General features: G+C 40.3%; 1 protein-coding gene across 2 annotated transcripts in view; it reads right to left on the bottom strand.

Moving 5' to 3' along the window:
* NXPH2 (neurexophilin 2) overlaps positions 1 to 17,379 on the bottom strand; it is a 69,878-nt gene that overhangs the window by 12,291 nt on the left and 40,208 nt on the right. The window lies entirely within an intron of this gene.

The following is a 17,379-nucleotide window of genomic DNA, read 5'->3' on the forward strand; positions in this document are numbered from 1 at the left end:
AGCAGAAGAAGTCATCTTCCCCAGGGCAGAACACTTGAACTGATGACCCAGGACCAAATGGTCAGTCCCAAAATCATACATACAAGTAACATTATATAGGCTTATGTGGTTATGTTTAGAAATATTTCTGTACATACATATGTGTATGTAACAGTCAGTAATGAAAAAAAAAGTGATGTCTGATTTGAAATTAGGGAGGGAAGGGTTTATCTGGCTTATAACGCCACATTGTAGTCTCTCATTGAAGGAAACAAGAGCAGGTGCTCAGACAGGGCAGGAACATGGAGACACGGAGGTATAGATAGGAGGATCTGAAAGGTGGAAAGGGCGGGGCAAAATGTTGTAATCATATTATGCTACAATCTCAAATGTAAAAGAAAACAAAGTTAAAAATGAAAAACCACAGGCGTGGGAGAGGAAATACTTCCAGGTCAATGACATAAGCAAGAGCTGGAATAGAACCATGGGAGAAGACTTCCATGACACACAGACACACAGACACAAGGGCACACAGACACACAAATACAAGGACACAGAACATAACCTGCATAAGTACCAGATAAGCAAGTTTTCCCATCATATTACAGTTAAAATGAAATATACAGAACAAAGAGATGGCACTGAAAGCTGTGAAGTAAAAACAAAACAAACAAACACCAAAAGACGCATCACCAAGAGGAACCCATCTGACTGACAGCTGCTTCCTCAATGGAAGAGCATAAAACAATGTATTTCAAGACCAGAAAGACCTCAGATGCCAACACAGACTATTGTGCTCAGCAGAAATTATGTTATAGTTGAAGGCAAAATAAAAATCTTTCTGTAATATAAACTGACTAAAAGAATTCCTATCCATGAAACCAGCCACATTTAGAATATAGGAAGAAAAAATATGGATTGAAGAAAGGGATAAGAATAGCCAAGAAACTATAGAAGGAACAAATGAGGTTGTAATTACTGAAACATAAATTAGGGCTAAAAGCAAATAAAATAATAAGCAACATGAAATCAATCAACACATATGTCAATAATAATTTGAAATACCAATGGTCTTATTTCACCAATCAAAAGCACAAGTTAGTTTGAAGAATTAAGCAAAAGAATTCATCTGTCTCCTGCTACAAGAAATTAATTTTACCTTGAAAAATATGAACCACCTTAAGGTGAAAAGATGACAAAAAATAACATGCGGAAATGGGACCAGGATGCAAGCAGGTGTCAATATCCTAATATCTGACAAAATAGACCTCAAACTAAAAAACTAAGATAAGATGAAGATTACTTTACACTAACCAAGGGAACAATTAACCAAGGGAACATTACAATAGCAAATATGGTCAGCACTCAATTTCATAAAAATTACACTATAAGAATGAAAGACATGGAGTTACAGCAACCCACTCATAGTAGATGACTTCAACAGCCAAGTTTCTTTGTAAACTGATAATCTGAACAAAACATAAACTAACAAAAACAAGCACTAAATGACAATGTATATCAAACATACCTAACATATCTACAAAATATTCCACACAAACATCAAAGAATATATATTTTACTTGGCAACCCATGAAAGCATCTTTAGAGTAAGCCATATCAGAAGACACACACACAAATAAAACAGATTTTAACACATTCATAAAAGTGAATAACTTCATATATCCTATCTGGCCATGGTGCAATAAAGTTTAAATCCAATAGCAAACAAGCATCTAGTAATTATACAAATGTTTGTAGACAAAACATATAACTAAATACTCAATAGATCAAAAAAGAAATCAAGAAAGAAACTGAATTTTTCTTGTGTGTGTGTGCATACGCACATGTATGCGCGCGTGCACGCGCGCACACACACACACACACACCACATTAAAAAAAAAACTCAGGGACACATTAAAAGCACTGCTATAAGATGAAAATAGTAAGCACTTTAAAAAATCAGAAAAAAACACAAGTAAATGACTTAAGAATGCAACTCAAGAAAGAGACTATTAAAAATAAAATTATAACTTACTAACTGGGAAAACCTCACAGAAATGGATAAATTTCTAGATTCATGCAAACTCTGAGGTTAAACAAAGATGCCAACAATTTATGCAGACCTTATCAAACAAAGTGACTGAAACAGGAGTCAAAAACCTCTGAACTGAAACAAGCCTAGCAAAAGTAGGTTCACAGCAGAATTCTGTCAGATTTCCAATAAAATATACACAAAATACTTCAGATATTTTTAAGAAAAAAGGCATAGAAAGAGAAGGAACCCTTCCAAACCACAATCAAGTTGGCTTTATTCTGGAGATAGATATGGTTTAATATATGTAAGACAATGTGTGTAAATAAATCATATAAGTAGACTAACAGACAAAAATCATATGATAACCTATAGATGGAGAAAAAAATAAAAAATCTAGCATGTCTTCATGATAAAAATACTAGGAAGATTAGGGCTGGAGAGAATATACCTCAACATAGTAAAAGATTATACTATGAAAAACTAAAAGCTATATTATCTTAAATGGAGAGAAACTCAAAGCCATCCCATTAAAAATCACAAATGGTATAGAAATTACCACTCTCCTCATTTTTCTTCAATGCAGTGCTTGAAGCACTCGCTAAAGCAACAAGGGAAGAAAATTAAAGGAGTAACAATACAAAATAAATTATTCGTGTTTGCAAATGACAGGTATTACACATAAGATAACAAAAATTTACTGGAAGTCTCCTAGAAATGAACACTATTTCTAGCAAAGTGGAAGTTTAGAAAATTAGCAACCTTTTCATTTATCAACAACAAGCACACTGATAAAGATCTTATGGAAACACTTCATGTGGTGGTTTAAACAAAAATGCCTCCATCAGTTCACCTATTTGAGGGCTTAGTGTAAGTGTGACATTAACATGTGTGGCCTTCTTAAAGTAGATATAGGCCTTGTTGGAGTAGGTGTGGCCTTGTTGAAGTAAATGTGGTCTTGTTAGTGTTGGGATGGCCTTCTTGAAGTAGGTATAGGCCTTGTTGGAGTAGGTGTGGTCTTCTTGGAGTAGGTGTGGTCTTCTTAGAGGTGACATGGCCTTCTTGAGGTAGGTATAGGCCTTGTTGGAGTAGGTGTGGTCTTTTTGGAGTGGGCATGGCCTTCTTAAAGTAGGTATAGGCCTTGTTGGAGTAGGTGTGGCTTTGATGGAGTAGGTGTGGTCTTGTTGAAGTAGGTCTTGTTGGAGTAGGTGCACCACTGGGGACAGCCTTTAGGGTTTCAGAAGAACTTTCTCTCTTCCTGTTCCAATAAGATCGAATGTAGAACTCTCAGCTACCTCTTGAGCACCATGTCTACCTTTGTGCTGCCATACTTTTTTGCTATGGTCATATTGGACTAAAACTCTGACACTGTAAGCAAATGTTTTTTGTTTTAAGAGTTGCCATGGTCCTGCTGTCTCTGCACAGCAATAGAACACTGACTAAGACTCTTCTGTTAATAAAAGCTTCAAAATAACCTAAGGAGATTGGGCACGAAACTAGAAGATAGAAAAACCTTCCATGCTCATGCATTCATGGGAACTAATATTATGAAAATGACCATTTTACCAGAGGTCATTTACAGATTTAATTCAGTTCAAACCAAAATCTTCATGACATTCTTCACAGAAATGAAAATACTAAAATTCATATGGAACCACAAAAGCTACAGAATAGCCAATGCCATCCTGAACAAAAAACTACAGTGCCGAAGAGATTACCATTCCGTATTTCAATCTAAGTTACAGAGTTATAATACTTAAAACACCATGCCACCGGCACAAAAACAGACATAGACCTAACAGCAAAAAAATAGAAGATTCAAACATGAGTGCATGTATCTATAGGCATCTGATATTTAACAAAGATGCTAAAAACATACACTGGAGGAAAAGCAACATCTTCAGGAAATCATGCTGGGAAAACTGATGTACACATGAAGAAGAGTAAAATTAGACCTATAAAAATGTACAAAACTATCAAATACAGTAATATGGGGCCTGAAAGTGTATAATTTAATTATAGAAAGAGGAGGAAGAGTGTTATAGAACGAGGGGATGTAAAGGGATAAGCATCACTAAGAATTTTTGCAAAACCCAGGGGGAAGCTTATTAGTTTACATTACTTAAGAATAAATACATATATGTATATGTAGTGCGTGTGTGTGTGTGTGTGTGTGTGTGTGTGTGTGTGTGTGTGTGTGTGTGTGTGTCTGTGAAGTTACTTCACTTTATCACTTGAGTGATAACACTCTCTCCAAGAGCCATAGACTATTTAACAGAACTCCAGTGCCTAACATGAGAAGCTTGTTTCCAGTTGATGATTGTGGGAAACCAAGAAACTCCACAAACAGTATAAGCAACCACTGCTGCCTTTGGTTGTCCCCCAGAACTTGAAAGAAAGACCCTGTTGCTGAAGATGATGCATTTTTTTTTCAAACACAAGATGTGAAAGAATCAATCTAGAACTGACCTAGAGGCCTCCTCCTTGAGGATTATCGTTCATAGCATTTGAAAGTGCTGTACAAGCTACCAAAGAAGAAAAGCAATCAATACTCATATCCATATATAAACCCCTCAAACAGCAATGCTCAGCACGGCAAGGCATCTTCAGATACTCAGTAGTAGCAGCTACATCCTAGAGGTGATCGACATCTGTCTAATTGTACTTAAGTACCTCTCAAAAGGAGAGAAGTCCTACCTGGTTCTATAAACCTAGCCAACTACTAATGTAACCTAGCCAACAGCTAATGAGGGCGTGGACATTATGAGAATCTACTACTGCCATTTTTCTAAATCAGTATGATTTATAATTGCATTCTTTTTTTAAGATTTATTTATTTTATTTATTGCATATGAGTGCTTTATCTGCAGAAGAGGGCATCAGATCACATTATAGATGGTTGTGAGCCACCATGTGGTTGCTGGGATTGAACTCAGGACCTCTGGAAGAGCAGGCAGCGCTCTTAACCACTGAGCCATCTCTCCAGCCCCTATAATTGCATTCTTAATACTTATCCTCATATTCACAAATTAGCGTAGCTCTTATTCCTCCTCAAAGAAGCTTTTTTTTTTCAGCATACAGAGGCAATTACTGAACTCCATGACCAGTTAAAATAAGATAAAAAAAAAAACCTGATCATGGGGTGTCCAACCCCAACTGATAAACCTATAACACAATCCCTACACCTGCGGGTCAGGGAACATCATGAAAGAGAGGGTAGACAAATAATAAGAGCCAGTATCTTCTATATATGGCAAGGAAGCTGTGCCCTCAACATCTCAGCAATATTGTTTCCTAAGCAAGACCTGCATAGTGACTACATGAGCTGACATGCTACTGTGGGTGAGGGAAACTTTACAGTGCAACATATCCAGATACAGAGCTACAGAAAATTAATGATCGATGAGAGAGGGGGAGCCAGTCTCCTCCAAGGACAAGCCTTCTGATAGCTTATCTAATCTCAGAGGCTCAGTCCTAAACACATAATCCCCTGAGCAACACCAAATGGATTCAGCAGGCTGTATTTGTATATACGTACAAATGTGTATGTGTGAGTGTGAATGTGCTTATAACAACAACAACAAAAAAAAACTTAAAAAGAGACCATGAATTTGATGGTGAGTAAGGGGGACGTGGGAGGATTTGGAAGAAGGAAAGGAAAGGTGGAGATGGTAAAGTCAGTACTCATGTATGGAATTCCCCCAAATTAAAATAATCTTAAAACACAGGTCTTACACTTTTGTGGACTGATGTGATTACATGAAAGCGAGATTCTTAAAACCCTGGGAGAAAAAGAACAAAGAAGCCCCAACCACCTCATCATCTGGTAACCTGGGATACCAGATGGATCTGTGAAAGTAATGAACCAACACAGCCTGGTTAATTCATTCATTAAGGAAAATCTTCCTTAATAGCGCAGAAAAGTAGGACGTTTGTTTTCTGCATTACCTAGCAGCTTATCTGAGTCATCATAACACACGGGACCTAGAAAGCTGAGTTGTTTTAGGGGCATCAGCAAAGACCAAGAGGGTCAACAAAGTCAGTCTGCAGGAAGTGAGAGCAAGGACAGTACCTTCTAGGCAGGCAGACAGCCACACAGAGGGTTTTTTTTTTTTCAAGGATTAGACTCAGTGAACAACTTTTCTACTTGATGCTGTGGAAACATGTTCATGTCTATTTTCATGGAATTCAAACCGCTCATTAATTGTTTCAATAGGAGGCCCACATATTCCAAGTAGAAATTGGAGCCTCCTGCTTATGTGTAGCAGATCTTCCCCACTGCGTACTCTATATACCTCTTCCATTCTACTTCCAGAACGTTCTCTTGCTAGCCTGTACTGTGTGAAGGCATTGCTGAATTCCTCCTCCCTTTCTCAGTTAGAATTGTAAAGTACATGGTAATAATATTATATTGCACATGAGAAAACTTCACAGAGAATTTTAGCAGCCAATCAAAGTTTACTATGTAAATGACCTTGGTGAGTAAGCATATCTAAGTTCCCTTTAGTAATGTGTACAGACATATATGTCTATAAGCTGACATCATGGTATGATTAAGGGCAAGTGTATTTTTGTTTTTTTGTTTTTGTTTCAGTTTTTCAAGACAGGGTTTCTCTTGGCTGTCCTAGACTCACTTTGTAGACTAGGCTGGCCTTGTATTCACAGAGACCCACCTACCTCTGCATCCCTAGTGCTGGGATTAAAGACCTAGAGGCTTCTACAAACGTACAGAGAAGAGAGAGAAAGCAGTAGACTGAACACGGGCAGCAGACTAGATCTGGCTGGGGGCAGAGCAGGAGCATAGCAGAGAAAGAACAAAGAAAGGGAGGGAGAGAGGAGATGGAGTGAGAGCTCAGGCTGTGATGTGAGTTCAGGGAGATCCTCACTGTTGGAAGAAAGGGCACTGAGGGGCAGGGAGGAGAGAAACAGAGCAAGAAAGGAAGACAAGCTAGAAGACCAAGAGAAAGCATCACTGAATTGACAGGGTTAGGATGAGAAGCTAGTGGGAGGGAAGCTCCTCACCTGGAGGGAGTTAAGTATGTGAGCTGATGTGATGTGGGGGGAGGTGAAATAGTCTTAGCAGATCTGAGAAGACCTAGCGTGGCAGCATGGTAGCATGGACTCTGAAACGTGTATCAATGATACTGAGGGAGCCTGAAGGCCAGTGTGTGCTTTGATGTGTTAATAGGAATCACAGGAAGCCATTTGTCCCTTCTGCCTGTGATAGAATCCCATTTTGGTGGATGGGAACTGGCTTTAAATTTCCTAAAGAATGCTGAATTTTGCCTAACTGTCAGAATTTGGGAAAACAAGAGCTTCCTTTATACCTGACATTTTAATACTGCATTCAAATCATGTTTAACATTATTCATGCCTCCTCATTTTATAGTATAGGCTGTGCCATAACACAGACTGAAGTGAAATAAATATTTAGTTTTATAAGCATTTTAGAAATGAACAATAATTATGCAACATTCTTCTCACTAATGCCCAGTTTCTAAAATTTCTACTTTGACCCTACAGTTTATGATCTTGGTAGTAGATACTGCTGGGTATCAGTATGTATAAATATAATATCACACTACAAATATTAGGCCAAAACATTTTGTACAAATTTAATTTATGTTATTGTATTGAGTGTTTACAACTATTTCTGATTAAGACTATTCAGGCATTTCTGTTCTGGTTTGTATGTGGGTTTCTTGTTCCTTTGTGTGGCTTATAAAAATTGGAACAAACACCTGCCAAGCCCATCTGTTGGACTTCTTATTTAATGTTCTCCTTCCTTTTTGCCTCGTGAATGCCTGGGAGATTTACATTACTTTACACTTGCTAAGACTGGCTCATTAAAATACTAATTTGAAACTGCAATTATCCGCTGGTTAATTTCAATGGTCAAAGGAGCATAGTGGTGCTGATATCTTCTGGCTGCAGGGGAAATCCACATCTGTTCTTACCCCGTGGAGTCTCAAGTTCGAACTACTGTGGCGGTTACTAGAAGAGGCGTACGGAGCTGTTAAGCAAAAACAAGTGAACGACAAAAACAAAACAAAACAAAACAAAACAAAACAAAACAAAACCCCACAAGCAACCCTGAGACAGTAACTAGGGTTGTGAGCATTTCCTGGGGACAAGACACTATAGAAAAAGATGTACAAGAGGGCGGTTCACACATGGTTACTGCGTACTCTGTTAACTTGTGTCTCTGGATTTGGAGAGGACCATTTATATAGCATAGGTGAGCAAGCAGTTTTGTGGAGCGCAGACTCTGGATTAGGAAACCCGTTGCACGCCGTTTAACTCTGTCACACGAGTGGCACATAAAGGCACAGAACTAGTTTCTGTAGGGGGCAGGCCCTGCTAGCCACCCATTTTGGGAAGAAAAGAAAAAGCACAGGACTATTACTCTGGTTTAAGGCAAAGTATAGAGGAATAATGGGAGAAATCTGTGCAACACAGGCCACTTTAGTATTTTCTAGAAATATTTTTCTTATGTTTACATATATTTCATATGTAGGCTTTTGCTTACATAAAATCACAACACTGGCCCATAGCCTCATGGTTCAAACTCTATCAGGGGCAACTAGAGAAGTTTTCCAGTATTCTGAGTTTCTCCCAGCTCTCACTATCCACCTATCCCAACAACCAGACTAAAATTAAAATGCAAAAAGAATAATGCAAGCTACTATTTGTTACAACGCAGCCAAGAGGGGCATAATTCCTAGACAGAATATTCATTTCATTAAATAAAGTGCCTTTATCTACATATGAGAACCAAATTATCAAATATTACGAACTATCAAAAAGTGAAAGATCCTTAACAATGGCCTAAGCAATGAAAAGGTTTAGTTTGGCAGGAGAGAAGAGTGAGGGGACACACAACCTTTGTTCTGAGCATAGAAAAAGAGAAAGTAAATGGGTGAAGAAGGAAGCTGAATGGCATGAAAACAAGAAATACCAGTTAAAAAAATAGTTTGGAAATTATTTAAGAAAAGTTTGTTCTTCGGCTCTTTTTTTGTTTGTTTGTTTGTTTGTTTGCTTGCTTGTTTTTCAAGACAAGGTTTCTCTGTGTAGCCTTAGCTGTCCTGGACTCGCTTTGTAGACCAGGCTGGCCTCGAACTCACAGTGATCGCCTGCCTCTGCCTCCCGAGTGCTGGGATTAACAGTGTACGCCACCACGCCCGGCTTTAGTTCTTATTTGTATGTGCTGGCCTTGTTCATTCATGTTTTAAATAACATGTATTTAATCCAAGGGCTTGAAGCCATTTTTCTTCTATATGCTCAGGATATTAGGGTGCAGTTGTTAATCATTTATTTAATAGAGTAAATCTAATGCTTTGAATCTGAAGCATAAAAAGAAAACACAACATTTTGGAAGACTTTCAAGAGACACCAGCCAGAGTGTGCTGTATCTGAGTGGTAGAAGACTGTAATAACCTAACAGCTGACCCTGAAACACCGACATTGGTGTTTCCCGGACAGGAGGGGGACATCCCGGGAGCTGGGGATGCACAGTTCCAGGCCCCCACAGCTGTCTCCAGTGTTCAGGAGTCATAAGATCACACATGGTGCAATCTGTCTGCACAGGTCCCCAGTCCCGGGACAGCTTCACCCCGTTAGCCAAACCTCAGATTCTTCCAGCCTCTCTAAAGGCAGCTCCAGGAGTCAAGCAGAGTCTCCATATCATGGAGATCCCTGGACCTACAGTGCATGGGACACTCTGTCTTTAGGAGCGTAAGTTCTCAGTTCCAGCAACTCCTCTTCAGCAACCAGACCTCCTCAGATATCTCCTGCTTCCCTCAAGGTCCGCCACTAGATATGTGGGGTCAGCATCCTAACACCAATCCAGTTCTTCTGGTCCCCGCACCCCCGCGCTGAGACCAGCTGTACAATATAAGCATACAAGGCTTGGGTCCAAGATGGGGGAGCCCAGTGGAATCTGAATGCTCCAAACACAGCGTCTGCTTGGCCACTAAAACTGCGCTGCTGAATCCGATTCCGTAAAGTCAGGGCCTCTTTGCTGCCTGGATGACTTCCTAAAGGCAAACCCTGCTCTTCATCTCCCTGATCTCCCTGTCCCGCCCGGGACACAACCAGCAGAGAAGTAAGTCACAGGCTGGATCCAGCACGCATTGTCTGCCATCTTGAGGAGGCAAGTCGAGGCCCCTAGCGGCATTCAGCTTAGAGCCCTCTCCTGCTGATTCCATACCTGCCTGTCTCACCTGGGACAAGGCCAGTAGAGGCGAGAAGATACTGATGGACATCTGCCAACGCAAAGAGCTCCGTGGGGGTGTGAGCAAATTCATCTTAGAGGCCTCTATGTTCCCTCCTGGACTGCCTGGGTATCAGAGACCACCAGGTCTGCTATCACCAGAGACAGCCAGATGGTTAGAGGTCTGCTTAACCACACAATCAAAAAACCTTGGGCCACGTGTCATCACTTGAACCTTCTGTCCTACCACAGGAAGTCCTGGAGATATAAACGCACCTGAAGTGCAAGGTCGTGATCTTAAAGCTGAGGTTATGAAAATAATAGAGGCCTTAAAGGAGGAAAATAAATTCCTCAAAGAAATACAAGAAAATACAGTTGAACCAATGAAGGAATTAAATAAATCCTTTAAATGATAGGAAACTACAATCAAATGAGGGAAATAAATAATGAAACTGTTCAAGACCTAAAAATGAGATTAGAAGCAATAAAGAAAGCAAAATCTAAGGCAATCCTGGAGAGGGAAAACCTAGGGAAGAGAACAAGCACTAAAGACAGAAGCCTCACCAACTGAATACAACATATGGAAGAATCTCAAGAGTAGAAGATACTGTTGAAGAAATCGATATATCGGTCAAAAAATGTAAAACTAAAAAAATCCATGACACAAAACATCCAAAAATTCTGGGACACTATGGGAAAAAAAATAAGAACCTAAGAATATTAGGAATAGAAGGCAGAGACTCCCAGCTTGAAGAGCCAGAAAATATTTTCAGCAAAATCATAGAAGAAAACTTCCCCAAGCTAAAGTAAAAGATGCCTATAAACATATGAGAAGCTTATATAACTTCAAATAGATTGAAACAGAAAACGAAATCCTCTCAACACATAATAATCAAAACACTAAATATATGGAACAAATAAAGAATATTAAAAATGGGACTGGAGAGATGGCTCAAGGGTTGAGAGCATTGTCTGCTCTTCCAGGGGTCCTGAGCTCAATTCCCAGCAACCACATGGTGCCTCATAACCATCTTTGATGTGATCTGATGTCCTCTTCTGGTGTGCAGGTGTACACACAGATAGAGCACTCATATATACATAAGATAAATAAATAAATCTTTAAAAAAGAATATTAACTGTAGTAGTTCTTTGGTGGAATTTTGGAGGTCACTTATGTACACTATCATATCATCTGCAAATAGGGATAATTTGACTTCCTCCTTTCCCATTTGGATCCCCTTGATCTCCTTTTGTTGTCTTATTGCTCTGGCTAGAACTTCCAGTGCTATATTGAAGAGATATGGAGAGAGTGGGCAGCCTTGTCTTGTTCCCAATTTTAGAGGAATTTCCTTGAGTATCTCACAATTTAATTTGATGTTGGCTATTGGCTTGCTGTATATAGCCTTTATTATGTTGAGGAAAGTGCCTTGTATCCCCGATCTCTCCAAAACTTTAAACATGAATGGGTGTTGGATTTTATCAAATGCTTTCTCTGCATCTAAGGAGATGATCATGTGGTTTTTAATTTTCAGTTTGTTTATATGGTGGATTACATTGATGGATTTCCATATATTAAACCATCCCTTCATGCCTGGAATGAAGCCTACCTGGTCATGGTGAATGATATCTTTGATGTGTTTGTGTATTTGTTTTGCAAGTATCTTATTGAGTATTTTTGCATCAATGTTCATAAGAGAAATTGGTCTGAAATTCTCTTTCTTTGTTGGATCTTTGTGAGGTTTAGGGCCATCTTACCAAAAGCAATTTACAGATTCAATGCAATCCCTATCAAAACACCTACACAATTTTTTAAAGACATTGAAAGTTCAATTCTGAACTTCATATGGAAAACCAAAAAACCCAGAATAGCTAAAACAATCTTGTACAATAAAAGATCCTCCAGAAGAATCTCCATACCTGATCTCAAGCTGTACTATAAAGCAACAGTAATTAAAACAGCATGGTACTGACACAGCAATAGGCTGGTTGATCAATGTGGAATCGAATCAAAGACCCAGATATGAATCCACACACATATAGTTACTTGATTTTTGATAAAGCCAAATCTATTCAATGGAAAAAGGATAGCATCTTCAACAAATGGTGCTGGTCTAACTGGATGTCTACATGTAGAAAAATGCAATTGGACCCATATTTACCACCATGCACAAAACTCAAGTCCAAGTGGATCAAAGACCTCAACATAAAAGCAGAGACACTAAATCGGTTAGAAGAAAAAGTGGGAAAGAGCCTGGAATACATTGGCACAGGAGACAACTTCCTGAACAGAACACCAACAGCCCAGGATTTAAAGTCAATAATTAACAAATGGGAACTCATGAGGCTGAGAAGCTTCTGTAAGGCAGGAGACACTGTCAAGAGAACAAAGCGACAGCCTACAGACTGGGAAAAGATCTTCACCAACCCTACATCTGACAAAGGTCTAATATTCAAAATATATAAAGAACTCAAGAAATTAAACATCACCAAACCAAATAACTCAATTGAGAAAGAGGGTTCAGAACTAAACAGAGAATTCTCAACAGAGGAATATCTAATGGCTGAGAAACACTTAAAGAAATGCTCAACCTCCTTAGTCATCAGCGAAATGCAAATCAAAACAACCCTGAGATTCCATCTTACACCCATCAAAATGGCTAAGATCAAAAATTCAAGTGACACCACATGCTGGCGAAGATGTGGAGAGAGAGGAACACTCCTTCATTGCTGGTGGGAATGTAAACTAGTACAGCCACTTTGGAAATCTATCTGGCACTATCTCAGAAAACTGGGAATAAGGCATCCTCAAGACCCAGCTATTCCACTCCTTGGAATATACCCAGAAGATGCTCCAACACACAACAAGAAAATTTGCTCAACCATGTTCATAGCAGCCTTATTCATAAAAGCCAGAACATGGTAACAGTCTAAGTGTCCCTCAGTAGAAGAATGGATAAAGAAACTGTGGTACATTTACACTATGGAATATTACTCAGCTGTTAAAAACAAGGAATTCCCGAATTTTGTGGACAAATGGATTGTCTAGAAATGATCATAATGAGTGAGTTAACCCAGAAGCAGAAAGAGTCAAATGGTGTATACTCACTTATATCTGGACACTAGCCCAAGGGGCATGTCCCATGAAAGTCTTCACTCACCAGGAAAGTGGGACAGAGGGGAGGACATCCTATTAGGACTCTAGGTGAGAGAAGCATGGGAGAATGGGGAAATAGAAGGACCCAGAGGGTCCTAGAAACCTACAGGAAGAACATTATGATAGGCAGATCTGGGTCCAGGGGTCCCGCTCAAACTATGGCACCAGCCAAGGACAATACAGGCCGTAAACTTCGAACCCCTACCCAGATCTAGCCAATGGGCAGGACATTCTCCACAGTTGAGTGGAGAGTGGGGTATGACTTTCACACGTACTCTGGTGCCCTGTTTTTGACCACATGCCCTTGATGGGGAAGCCTGGTGGCACTCAGAGGAAGGATAACAGGCTACCAAGAAGAGACTTGATACCCTATGAGCATATACAGGAGGAGGAGATTCCCCTCAGTTACAGTCATAGGGGAGGGGAGTAGGGGAAAATGGGAGGGAGGGAGGAATGGGAGGATAGAAGGGATGGGATAACAATTGAGATGTAATATGAATAAATTAATAAATATATTTTTAAAGAATATTAAAAACTACAAGGGAAAAAGTCCAAGTCATATATGAAGATAAACCTATCAGAATTAACCTGACTTCTAATAGAGATTGTGAAAGCCAGAAGGGCCTGGGCAGATGCCATGCAGACACTTAAAGATTAAAAATGTCAGCCCAGACTGCTATACATTGTAAAAATTTCACCATAGATGAAGAAAACAAGATTATTTCATGATAAAACCAAGTTTAAACAGTACCTGGCCACAAATCCATCCTTACAGAGGATACTAAAAGGAAAACTTGAAACCAAGAGAGCTAACTATACCCAGGAAACACAGGAAATAAATAACCACACATCTGCAAAAACAAAAGAAAGAAAGTCCATTCTCTCTCTCTCTCTCTCTCTCTCTCTCTCTCTCTCTCTCTCTCTCTCTCTCTCTCTCTCCCCCACCACCACCAACATCTAAATATCAGGAATTAGCAAGCACTGGTCATTAACATCACTCAGCAGCAATGGTCACTCCCCAATAAAAAGGCACAGGCTGACAGAATGGATGAAAAAGCAGGACCTATCATTCTGCTGCATCCAAGAAACACACCTCAGCAACAAAGATGGACGTTACCTCAGAGTAAAGGCCTGTAAAAAGGCTTTCCAAGCAAGCTGACCCAAGAAGCAAGCTGGAGTAGCCATTCTAGTATCTAATGAAATAGACTTTCAACCAAAACTAATTAAAAGAGATGGGAAGGGCACTTCATACTCATCCTCAACACACCAGGATGATGTGTCAATGGTGACCATCTATGCCCCAAATGCAAGGGCATCCACACTTACAAAAGAAACATGACGGAATCTTAAATCAGCCAGGATCTGGAAACAGCCTAGATGCCCCTCATCCAAAGAATGGATAAAGAAACTGTGGTACATTTACACAATGGAATACTACTCAGCTAATAAAAACAATGAAATTATGAAATTTGCAGGCAGAAGGTTGAAACTAGAAAAGATCATCCTGAGTGAGGTAAAACCCAGACCCATAAAGAGACAGATGATATATATGCACTTATAAGTGGATTTTAGCCGTATTGTACAGGATAAACATAGTACAACGCACAGACCCAAAGGAGATAAATAATAAGGAGGATCCAATGGAGGATGCTTAAATCTCACTCAGAAAGGGACATAGAATAGATAGAAGTAGTGGTTGAAGAAAGGTAATAAAATAGAAGATACATAGAGAGATATGACATGGAGATCAGACCTGGAGAGAGCAGCATTAGGAGGACAAAGGGCCTGCGGAGAAAAGAGATACTGTGGGTGAGCGCATCTCTGTGACAAGCTACAGACCTAGGCTCCCAGGGAGATATGAGAGGGACTCTATCAGAGATTCCTAGTAGCAGGGACCATAGAGCCTGAAGAAGACGCCCTCTAACTGGACACATCTCCTGAGAGACGGAGGGGAACACCAACTCACACACAAAGCTTCAACTCAAAATTCACCTTGCCTGCAAGATGCACAAGGATAAAGATAGAAGAGAAAAAGACTGAGGGAACGTCCGAACCAATGGCTGGCCCAACCCAAGACCCACCCCATGGGAGACAGCCAACCCCTGACACTATTAACAATACTCTGCTACTTTCGAAGACAGGAGTCAAGCAGAATTGTTCTCTCGGAGACTCCATCCAGCAGCGCCTAGAAACAGATGCTGAGACTCACAGACAAAATATTGAGTGACGATGGGAAGGGAGCCTTGTGGAAAAGTGAGAGTGGAGGAGAAAAGACAGAGCTAACTAATCAGGTCCCAGAGGAACCTGCTGAGACTGCAGCACCAACCAAGGACCTTGCTGGACCTAGGCCCCCTTCAGTGATGTAGCTGATGGGCATCTACAGGCTTCATGTGGGTCCTCTAGTAAAGGGAGCAGGGTCTCTCTCTCTCTCTCTCTCTCTCTCTCTCTCTCTCTCTCTCTCTCTCTCTCTCTCACAGGACATTTTTTTTTGCCAGCTTTTCAATTACTTCCCCCTGGTGGGGTCTACCTTGCCAGGCCACAGGTGAAGAGGGTACTCTCTGTCCTGATAAGACTTGATCAGATGGGTTGGATGGGAAGTAAGGCTCCCCTTTTCTGGGGGAGGGGGATAGGAGGGAGAGAAGGAGGGTGGGAACGGGAGGTGAGGAGTTATGGGCTATGAGTAAGACGTAAAGTAAATAGATAGATAAATAGACAGTAGTTAGCTAGATAATTGATAAATAGATAGATAGATAATAGATACATAGGTAGGTAGATGGATAAACAAGTATCAACATTTCCTGTAGATATGATAGGCTTAATATTTAATGTCTCACCTAGCAGAGTTGTCGTCGGAGAGGCTCCACCCGGCAGGGGTTCAAAACAGATGCTGAGACTCAAAACCTAACACTGGGTAACGCATAGGGAGTCTTAGGGAAAAGTGGAGGGGAGTAGTGGGGGGAAGGCCTGGAGGAGACAAGATCTCCACCAACAGACTAAACTAGGCGGGGTCCATAGGGGCTAGCTGAGAGTTAAGTACCAATGAAGGACTGTGCACGCACTGACCCTAAGCCCCCTACAAAAGGTAGCTGATGGCAAGCTCAGGATTCATGTGGGCCCCCTAGTAAGGGGAACGAAAACTGTCTTTGATATGAATTCTAATGCCAGCTTTTTAAATCACTTCCCCCTGGCGGAACTGGCTTGCCAGCCTACAGGGGCAGAGGACACACACAGTCCTGATGTGCTTTGATGATCTGGGGTGGATGGGAAGGGGGCTACCCTTTTCTGAGGAATAAAGGAGGGGAGAGGAAAGGGGGCCAGGGGAGAGAGGGAGGGTGGGGCTGGTAGGAGAGGAAGGATGGGGCCATGACCAGGATATAAAGTGAATAATAAGCAAGCAAACAAATAAATAAAATAGTTAATGCTTCAGAATTCATTAATAAAGAAAAATCTCACAGCCATAAATCACCTCTGCAAGTAAACTAATGAATGTCTCCCACTTGCTGTTGAAAAATCATAGGCTCAGTATGAGTCTCAAGACAGAACATTTGACAAACAATTAAAAGGATAAACTGGAGTAGGTAAGAGTTTTAAATAATAAACCTCTGGGGACCCTTTAAAGGCAAAGATGCCAGAGTTAAATGTCTCCAGACAGCGGACTAAATTCTGAGGGTCAGTATCCAGAACTCCAGCAGCTGTTTGTGTGATGTAATAGTAAAATCGCAGCACAGGTTCTAATCACGCCAAGAATTAGGTAAAACAGGTTTCTGCTGTTTTTGTTTTGTTGTTGTTGTTGCTGCTGTGTTTTTTTTTGTAAAAACAGTTTTTACTGAGATTCTGTATTTAAAGTTGTTTCTAGGTTTCTTTTCCAGCTATAACATTTGGAAGATGAAGTTAATAGATGTGATCTGGGCTGGCATAATGAAAAGCAGTGACAATGAGCCTTTCTGTGCATTCTAGAAGATTCCTACTTTAGGATAGTCATTAACTTTTTTTTAAGTATGG

This window comes from Acomys minous (assembly GCF_964271855.1).
Source record: "Acomys minous genome assembly, chromosome: 10".
In the NCBI taxonomy this organism is placed as follows: domain Eukaryota; kingdom Metazoa; phylum Chordata; class Mammalia; order Rodentia; family Muridae; genus Acomys; species Acomys minous.